Below are 10,414 nucleotides of genomic sequence, written 5' to 3'. Positions count from 1 at the left end.
TATCTTTATTTAAAACAAACAAAGTCTTTGTTATCTACAAAATGTAAATAGTAAATTACATGTTTCAATTATTGTTTAATTATATTTTAACTAATTAATAATCTTCTAATATAAATAAAAAAATTTATAAAAACATAATTGTGACTTAAAAGTCATATTATATTCACTATAGGTATCCAAATTTTCAGCAATCATCTCACAAATCTACCTTCTGTTTAAAAAATAAAATGCACATAAATACATAAATTAATACAAAGCACCAACAGTTAGTTGAGGAAATAAAAACAACTATTTAAAGTAGTACAATAAGAAATTAAAAAGATAACAACATTTTATACATAAGTATGTGATATTCGTACTCATGTTTTCTACTAACCTACCACACAATCACTTCCACAACAAATATACTTAGCAATTTGTAACTTTTTTAATACAATTTTAATATTACAAATAAATCACATTTTCTATTTTCAAGCAAATTGCAAGGTAATTTCCTACGCAGTTTTTCATATAGATAAATTTTACAATATCTAAATTTCTATTTTCCTATACTTAAAGCAAACAAAGTTTTCGATGTTGCAAAATGTTAATAGTAACTTACATGTTTTAATAACTGTTTAATTTTTTATTAAGTAATTAATAATCTTCTAATATAAATAAAAATTATAAGAACAACTGTGACTGAAAAGTCATATTATATAAAAAAATTATTTTAATCATAGGAAAAACATTAAATAAGGAAAAAAAAATCAGAATCGCATATTACACTATTTAGATAAACATAATGAAAAAAATTAATAAAGCTATAAACTTATATAAAAAGTTTCAAACAAAAACAAAGAAGACAATATTTTTAAATTGAGATATAAAAAATCCATGTGAGGCTTTGATTTGTAAGATGTTAGTTCAGTTTTTAATCAAATATATTACTCAAAATTCCTAATTAGCCATCATATCAATATGAGAATTAACCCCCAGTATTCCACTTCTTTTCAAATCCTAAAACTTCCTCTAATCCACGTCTTATTATTTTCCCACTAACCTCCCACACAAGTACTTTCACAAGAAACATACTCAACAGTTTGTATATTTTTCTAATACAATTTCAATTTTACATATAAATCACATTTATCATCTTACCCACGTCATTTTATTTTTTTCACTAATCTCCCACACATCCACTTCAACAACAAAGATACTAAGCAACTATAACTTTTTCTGATTAAATTATATTTTTATAAATAAATCTTATTCTCTATTTTTAAGTCAACTACAATGTAAGCAGTCTCCTATAAATACACATCCAACGCATGTTTAATTATCTCAAATCCTGTAGCATAGCTTTTCTGCAAACACATAGTCAATAATATGACAAGAGTTGATTATATAAGTCAAATTACAAATAATAAAATGGACTAGAACTTGAAGGCAAGGGTAGTACGTATGTGGCATGCTACACCAAGAAACAAACAATTTTTCTTCTCTCAATTGAGTTAGTTCTTCAAGATGAAAAAGTATTCAAAATTATTCTAGATTTTACTATTTTTTGTATCAATACTAACATATTAATTCTGACTTATGTTCTCACTTATTTATTTGTAGGGAGAAAGAATTCATGCAACAATTCCACGTTCAGTTGTCCATCGTTTCAAAGGAGAAGAAAATGCAATAAAATAAATGGAATTGTATGTTATGAATACTTTCGTTGTTGAGCCTAACAATATGCATTATAAAAATACTTCACATAACTTTAAGCTAGAGTTTACACCCAAGACAATTGCTTTGGAGACAATAGATTCGGATTTTGGCTTAAATATTTTTTATTTTTGTTTGTTTAAGGATTTGAAAAATCATATTGGCATTGATGACACTCTAACTATTTGGTAAATTTTTTCCTATGTTACTCTTTAATTTTTTTTAATTACAAGGTATCACTATTTTTATATTATTTTCTATCTTCCTGTAGATGTCATAGGCCAAATTATTTGTCATTCTAAAAAACAAACCCATTAGCTTCGAGATGGTACAACCAATCAATTTTTGAATGTTGTTATCGAAGATCATAAGTAAGATTGTGATTCAATTAATAAGTTTAAATATTTTCCTAAAGCCATAATTTCTAATATTTGTTTATTAATGTAGAAGAAGCACAATTACAACAACTTTTTTGGAGACTTTATTGATAAAATCATGCCCTATTTGCAAAATTTAATTGATCAACTTGTCATTGTTGTTATGCAGCTTATAAGAGAGCATCAATTTCAAGGTTTATCAATATTCTAACTTACACTTCATATATTGTTTTTAGTTAAAAAAATATTATACAGTAATACTATCTTAACATTTACAAGGGTATATTCTGTATAGAACATATGAAATTTTCCCAAACTGTGGATTAATCCAGATCTTCCCTAAGCCAATGATTTTAAATTTAGGTTTCTTTTACACTATAATATATTTATGTTGTTACTAAAATAAAAAAAAATCATGTGCATCACTAATATAAAAAAATACAGATTAGGAAGTGTGTCTGAAGCTATCCCTGAAATGTTAAGTCAAGCAAATTCTTAGCATAGTCTTTCTATTTCTGAAGAATTGGCTGTTGGTGCTATAGAATTTAAAACTGTTAAAGAGTTACTTGATTCCGTGCAGGTGAAATATTCTCTATATTAATTTCTACGCAAAGTACATAAAATTGTATAATTTAATACAATTTTTATACATGATTATTCTTTATTTTTACAGGTCGGACATTTGTGGATTGTTGCAAAAGTAGTGAACTTAGAACTTAAAAGCAATTGGTCATACCTGGGATGCACAAAGTGTCAGAAGAGTGTTGATGAAGTTGCTAAGAATACATTTTACTGCAAGAATGTCATCGGAATTATCAAACAGTTACTCATAGGTTTGACCTAAATATAATTTTCTTAACGTTACAAATTAAATCAATAATTTTATATTTAAACATAATATGATATCAGGTATAGGGTTCAAATTAAGGTAATGGATGATACTGGAGTCGTCTCTTTGTTGCTTTGGGATAATGAAGCAATCACACTCATTGAAAATTCGCTTCTGAATTAAAAGACTATCTGTTATAGGTATGTCATATTTTTTTACTTTGTTTTATGAATCTTACACCTAATACAACTAATATCATATTAGATTTTTGATTCTCCTTATGAGTATTCCTATCCGATCAAGCTGGATGTTCTTCTTGATAAAATCATCATGTTTAGAGTGAATGTTAAACAAAAAAATATTGAATCACGTGATCGAGTCTATGGAGTTTTAAAAATCAATGAAGACGAAGAACTGATAAATCAGTACAAGAAATTTCCAAAAGAAGATGCAGTCACATTATGTATGATTTTACTATAAAAAAGCTAATTGTTAGTAATCTAAATTTTACCATAAAAAGGTTGTTTAAATCTATTTATATCTAAAAATTGGAACCTCATATTAATGTTGTTGAAGAATCCACAGACGCTAATAAGGTATTCAACTTTTATTTACTTATATAAAAAATTTATAACAAATATTTCATTATTTATGTATTTTTAACATAACTATTCCATACTCTCCTTTTTATGTTAGGATTCCTCAAATGATACAGAGAAGATTTCTCTTATCAAGATTTATACTGCAAAGAGAGGTAGATCAAAATTGAAGGATCTATATCAGAAGTTACCGATGATGTTGATCAGCTATCTGGTAACAAGCCAAAGAAGGTGATTAAGAAGGAGAAAAATCTCTAAATCAATGGGCTTGTGATAATCTTTCTTTAAAATTTTAGCTAGATTTCTTTTAACTTTCTAGATTTGGATTTAGTTATGTTTCAGAATTACTTTTAATTTTTTGTTCTATTCTGTTCCTTTTAATGATTATGACTCTATCATATCTAAGTTTTTTTACTTCTTATGTTAATATTAGTTAATTAATGAATTTCATGTTTTCTGCTTTTCATGTCTTCCATGACTCTTATCATAACTAAGTTTAATATTAGTTATAGAGAATTATAACAAAGACTAATGCTTGGAAGTAAAATTACCTGCGTGAACATTTCTTTCAAAACATTTCAGTGAGGCTGTTTATCAAAATGGCTTGAGAAAGTCAAAATAGGTTGTGAACCATTCAATTGATCTATTAAACTGCAAAAGACACAAGAGTTAAACAATATTTTCCAATGAGAAAACAAAACTTTAGAGATAATGGTACCTGGATAAAGACAAGGTTCCATATCTCAATCACAGTGGGATCATCATTATTAACAAATGATGCAGCATCACGATTCCTAATTCTATCAAAGTGTATTTCGGTGCAGGGTCCCAAAAAGTTGTCTTACTCAAAATGCAGAGTGTTGAGAAATAATCTGAACGACTTAGATCAAAATAATCTAAATGACTTAGCTCAAAGTAATAAAATCTTTTAACAAGGAGAAGAAAGGTTTTCAGACATCATCATCAGATCATGATTAAGTTATTTGAACAAGTAATGAAGTTCTCATTTCCACATACTAAAAGACAATAATATTTCAGTGGTTGAAAGAGTTACTTAAGAGCATTGGTTATTGTACAACAAGTACTCAAAACCTTTAATAGTTATTTCTTTTGTTCCCTTCCTTTTTTTTAATGGGATAATCTTTCATTTCAAATTCCAAAACTCAAATATTAACGGGCCTACCCTTTAACTTTCTCCAATTAAATGATGGATACAACTTCTTGATTTTCTTACCAGAAAAAAGGATACTTAATTTTACAATGTGAAAATGATACTTATCACTGCTACCACAAGTTCCTATCAATACATACTCTTCTCTACTTAAATTATGATTGCCACTTTTTTGCTCCTTTTATCAGCAAAAAGGATAGTTATTTTTAAGGCAACAATGACACTTATCATTGCCCCCGCCTCACTTCATCAAAAAATTTGTCCTAAATTGTAATGTCCACAAAACTAAACATGCTTCTAAAGATTCAATAAGATTCATGTATTTCAAAAATATCAAGTATACTGAGAATATTACCTCATTAGAAGATTTAGTTTAATGAATTACTGATGCACCAGATAGAAATTGATGAGTTTGAACAAGATGATAGAATAGAAGATACAGTGTGATAACATACTTTGCAGCCAAAAGGTAGCCCCTTGCTAGGGGAAAGGAACTTAAGTCATAGACCTCTAGCTTCATTATCTGCTGGAAGGCCAGATTTTTCATAATTGCCAAAATAAGTAGCGTAAATTCTTTCACTTGGCAGTCTATATACCTGCACAAAAATCATCAAACAAGGAGAAACAATTTATACAAATTAACATCTGCCATTTCTTAATCATACAACATTTATGCTAGGAGCACAACTAAAAATATACAAGAATATTACTATTATTCGAGATAAAACTTGCCTATGTAAGGAGTTCCCAGGCCCATCCAATGGCCTCTTTCTTGAAATAATCTCCAAATGACCAATTACCAAGCATCATAAAGAAAGTGTGGTGGTAAGTTTCCTTACCAACATCATCTAGATCGTTATGTTTGCCACCAGCATGAATACACTTCTGTGTATTGCAGGCACACTTAAGTTTACTCAACAGACTATTAAGGTCTATAATACCCAAGAAAATATGCTTGAACTGATTCACGCCTACACAGAAGAAATAAACTTTAGCCATCAACAGATAGTAATACACAATAACTACAACAACATAATATGATAGTAAAAACACAAGACAGCAGATAATAACAAATAAATAGAATGTGGAATGACATAAAGATATGATGAAAATAAGAAAATGTGGCAAAAAGTGATGAAACCATAACTTCTAAATGCATAAAAACCAACAATACTGTTCAGCAGAATATCTATTTACTATTGCCTCTCCACAACCTTTCCCCTGTGTTGAATATCAGGCAAATGTGAAAAAATTATTAATATTCTCTCACTCCCATTTAACATCACGTTATTTTACTGAACAAAAGATTTAAATTTGACCTATATGTTATATTAGTAATTGTGAAAGTAAATACTAAATAAATGGTAGAACATATTACTATGATACAGAAAACATCACATCAAAGTTTAAGATTTGAACAGTCCACAGAATTTGAGTTCTTGAAAGTTGTGACTTTGTTTTCAGAAACATATTACGGTCAAATATTTTGGTATCTCAAAATGGAGTGTTCCATACATTGGAATGGAGAATATACTTTATTTATTTGAAAAGGTGTCAAAAGAAGCAAAATTATGATAAGTCGATGTATCCACATAAGTCAATATAGGAAACTTTATATTGTTGTGGATGACATAAATGATACATGGAATGATTCTAAGGCGCATTAGGAACTAGAATCAATAGACCAAAGAAAAAATGACTATAGACTAGGAGGAGGAAGTGACAAAATTCAAAAACAGCTTACACACTATTCAAGTATTACTAACCGTTGAACTAATACTGATTCTACCACCAGAACCAGATTGAATTGTGCCGACTATACAAGCCAGCAATGTCTTTTCATGCAGGAGATTAAGCTCTACTGATTTACCAACTACATATGCATTATGTCCTTTAGCAACATATGTTTTTGTCAAAATAATGTCTGACACAGTACCCGTTACTGACTCAGTTGAATTATGGACATTATTTGGAACTTTGACTGATGATTTATCTGCATTCAATCTAAACTCTCACATATGTAGCCCTTGAGACTCTAGCATAGTCAAATCTTTGTGGTGGGTTACAAATGGACGTGTGGCTACCCCACCAGCAATCATATTCATTATGGCAGAATCTACCTATTACAAATACAATAACATGTTTTACTAGCTTTAATTCAAGCTATGCTATAATCTCAAATTAACAAAAGTAAAACAACTTCATAAACACCGAACTCTAAGAACTCACAATTATCAAGAAAGCTTTGAATAAAAGTTATGATCTTTGCATGGGTCTTAAATATGTTCTGAACCTCTACATTCAGCATCAAATCCAAATAACGTTGCCTATATCGTGTTTCCTAGACATAAAGAATAAATGAACCACAAGAACATGTCAGAAGGATACAATCTTTTAAAGGAGATAGGAAGAAAGAAAGGCAATTAAAAAGTTTCCTAAAAAAATTGAGAGGCATAAGATACCTCATTCTTTAAAACATATGTATCTGGATTGCGGCCACTTTCGGGGACCCATGCTTCAGAATTATGCAGCATAATTAAAGATAGATCAGTTAAAATAGAACTTGTCTTACATGCAATCCAAAAGAAAATTTACTAACCTTAGTAGTCTCTGTATGGGCACTTTTATGTCGTGGCATCATATGAAGAAAATGAGATAAGACTATGAATGATTTGGAAAAAATATTCAGCTCTCCCTTTTTACTCTTGCCTGATGAATGAGGTATGAAGAATTAGAAGAATATGATACCAAATCAAAACATCATTATCATCATCTCCTGAGATATTTGTATAAACTACACACCAAGAAAGATATTCACCAAGCAACTACAGAGCATACAATATTTGAATTGAGAGACTACGGCAAAACCCAGAAATTTAAATGCTTTCAAATGCAAGAACATATTTTATGTTCAACATGAACCACTGCCCCTTTAGGAGAGAGCTTGACAAAGTCAGCTATGGTAATCATTGTCTAGTAGAAGTATTGGGAAAATCTTATAATATTTTCTCTCATGCACCTACCAATGAGCCCCACTTTTTGGGAATATACTGGATATGTTGATGTTGTTGTTGTATGCACCTACCAACTAAACTACATGTTTTTCTTTTCTCCTTACAAATTCACGCATCTATTCTCTCAACCTACATTTTAACTGATTCTTAACAATACATCATTCCTCTCTTTTTCTATTTTAAAAAATGCTCTAACTTTCACTTTATTTGACTACCAGGATTTCAATGAAGAGTCACTGCAAGTAACAACCTTCAATAAATGAAAAGGAGTGGGAACCAAAGGAGTGATTCTATGTAACTACAAAAAGCCAGTGTTTTGCAATAAAAATGGCAACTTCAGTAGACAAAAAACTATCAAGTAAAAGGCTTTATGTTTCAGCTTCCTTCAAGGAGATAATTACTTAAAGATCAGCTCAACACAACATGTAAAAATTCAAAATGTAGAGTATAAAAAACCAACTGTCTATATTTAGTTATGGGGAATTATTACAAAGACTAATGCTTGGAACAAAGTAAAATTACCTGCATGAACATTTCTTTCAAAAGCTTCCACTGAGGTTGTTTTTCAAAATGGCTTGAGAAAGTCAAAATAGGACACTTCAAGTGATTCCTACAGAGTTTTAATTCTTCCCCATCGTGTGCACTTCAAAACAAAAGGGAAAAGTAGAATAAGTCAGACTTTTCCTCATTTATGATATTCTCATGTCCTTTTATTTTTTCATAAATTTTAATTAATGTATTAAAGTTATTATGAATATAGGTTAGTTAACACATGAAATTTTATGTAATACTAATGAAAAATCAAAATTTTTATTTGTAAAAGTTTAAAAGGGCAGCTACACGGTAATAACCTGCTTTGAAATTTTTAATAACAATTGATATTTCAAATTTCTGATGCTTCCTCTGTCAAAATTATCAACTGACTCCATCTTTCTTTTGTTGTCTTTCAAATTTACATATTAAATTAAAATTCTAAAGTCCTTATAAATGAAAAATGAAAAGAAATCTACTTTCGCAGTAAGCCGATGCAGCATACGAAAACAAAAATAGTGCAAACAAAGTACTTTTAACAAAGGTATGATCTTTCATTACCACTTTCATCTCTAATTTAGAGGCAAAATCAGTAATTACTTTGATATCGATAGCAATATTTGCTTTTTTCTTAAAGGATGAAATAAATAACATACAAATATCTTCTACAGAAAAAGGTGAACCCTTGAAGTACAAAAAGCATTCTATTGAGAGTGAAGAAATACTAGGACCTTTAACTAATATAACAAATGTGAGCGACAATATCCTTGATTTAATATAATTACAATTGTATTGTTAGAATTTACTTTCTAATACTCTTCTTATATAGGTATGCGTTGTGATAACATATTGCCTGATTTAAATGTATTACCTGAAGATAAGTGCTTTAAATTTTTCATCCAAACTAGATCCTAAGTTAAAACTTTCTTACTTCAATATGATTTTACAAATAATAGAGTAATATATTTCATTTAATTTATAGATACACAAACACATAATTCTCTGCCATATTTAAATGAAACTCCAATAATGGAAGGTAAGTAGTTCAAGTTATCAGTTAAAAATATTATACATTGTTAACAATACAAACAATTAATTAGTGTATTTTTCTTACTAGAAATTGAGGCAACAATAAACAACACTATTGTACAAGGTATGTTCCTAGAAAATATCTATTTTTAAAAAATTACATTATAGTAGAAGTGAATTTACGAATTAACAATCTTTAATTTATAAAAAGATTATTACATTTACATCTACATACACTCAAAAATTTATATACATAACAGAACAACTTCAACATAACATAGAAGATGAAGAAGAAGAGTATCTAGGCATGACAATCAATTTTTGCTTCTTCGCTTATTATTACATATAAAACTCTTGACAAATATAAATATATAATGAAAATTTAAACCTATTTATTTTTTATTAATTTCTATATATTGAAAGTTCTTCTGAAAAACTCTTGATTAAGATAAAATAGTTTGAACAATTAAATTTATAATGTTGTCTCTTTAACTATATATACTATTGCAATTATAGAATATTGGGAAATAAGAGATGCTGTATATGAACATGGAAATTATGGGGCTCTTTTTTGGTATGAAGAAAGAACACACAAGCATTACAAATAAAAAAAATTAATTTTCACAATGTGCTGTCAACAAGAAAAAATAAAGCTTCCATATCTTAAGAAGCCTCCTCAAATTTTGGAACAATTATTGTTTGGATCAGGTTAAAGAAATCATCATTTTTAATATCAACATATTCAAATTTACCTATATTAACCTTCTTCATTCTACAATTATTTTCATGAAAAATTTAGGAGTTATAATTCTATGTTCTCATTTACATCAATGGGAGGAAAAGTGGATGCCTCCATGAATCAGACACGAGGGCCAAGAACATTCAGATTATTTGGACAAAATTATCATCACATTGGTAGCTTACTACCTCCTGAAGGATCTACTCCAAAATTTGCGCAGCTGTATATTTACGATATAGAACATGAAGTTGCAAATAGAATTAATGCTATCAGGTAAGTATTATTTCTTTGTTATATAATCCTATGCAATTAAAAATTACTTTAAAGACTTTATTAATATAATATATCTTTTTTTAGAAGGTAATAATTTAATATTATATATTTTTTATAGTCATGGATAGGATGTTAATAAGCTTCAAGCTGAAATTGT

At 28.6% G+C, this 10,414-nt stretch overlaps 1 long non-coding RNA gene across 1 annotated transcript; it reads right to left on the bottom strand.

The window, feature by feature from the left end:
• Nucleotides 1-2,807: 2,807 nt before the first annotated feature.
• Nucleotides 2,808-5,250, bottom strand: LOC124887299. The gene is made up of 3 exons (XR_007044703.1): nt 5,127-5,250; nt 4,052-4,151; nt 2,808-2,864 (listed from the first exon to the last, which is right to left on the bottom strand). It is a non-coding gene; the product is annotated as an uncharacterized LOC124887299 (long non-coding RNA).
• Between the last annotated feature and the right edge of the window lie 5,164 nt (nt 5,251-10,414).

This window comes from Capsicum annuum, chromosome 9, assembly GCF_002878395.1.
Source record: "Capsicum annuum cultivar UCD-10X-F1 chromosome 9, UCD10Xv1.1, whole genome shotgun sequence".
NCBI classification, from domain to species: domain Eukaryota; kingdom Viridiplantae; phylum Streptophyta; class Magnoliopsida; order Solanales; family Solanaceae; genus Capsicum; species Capsicum annuum.
The sequence above is the reverse complement of the archived record's forward strand: the minus strand, read 5'-3'. Positions and strand labels throughout refer to the sequence as shown.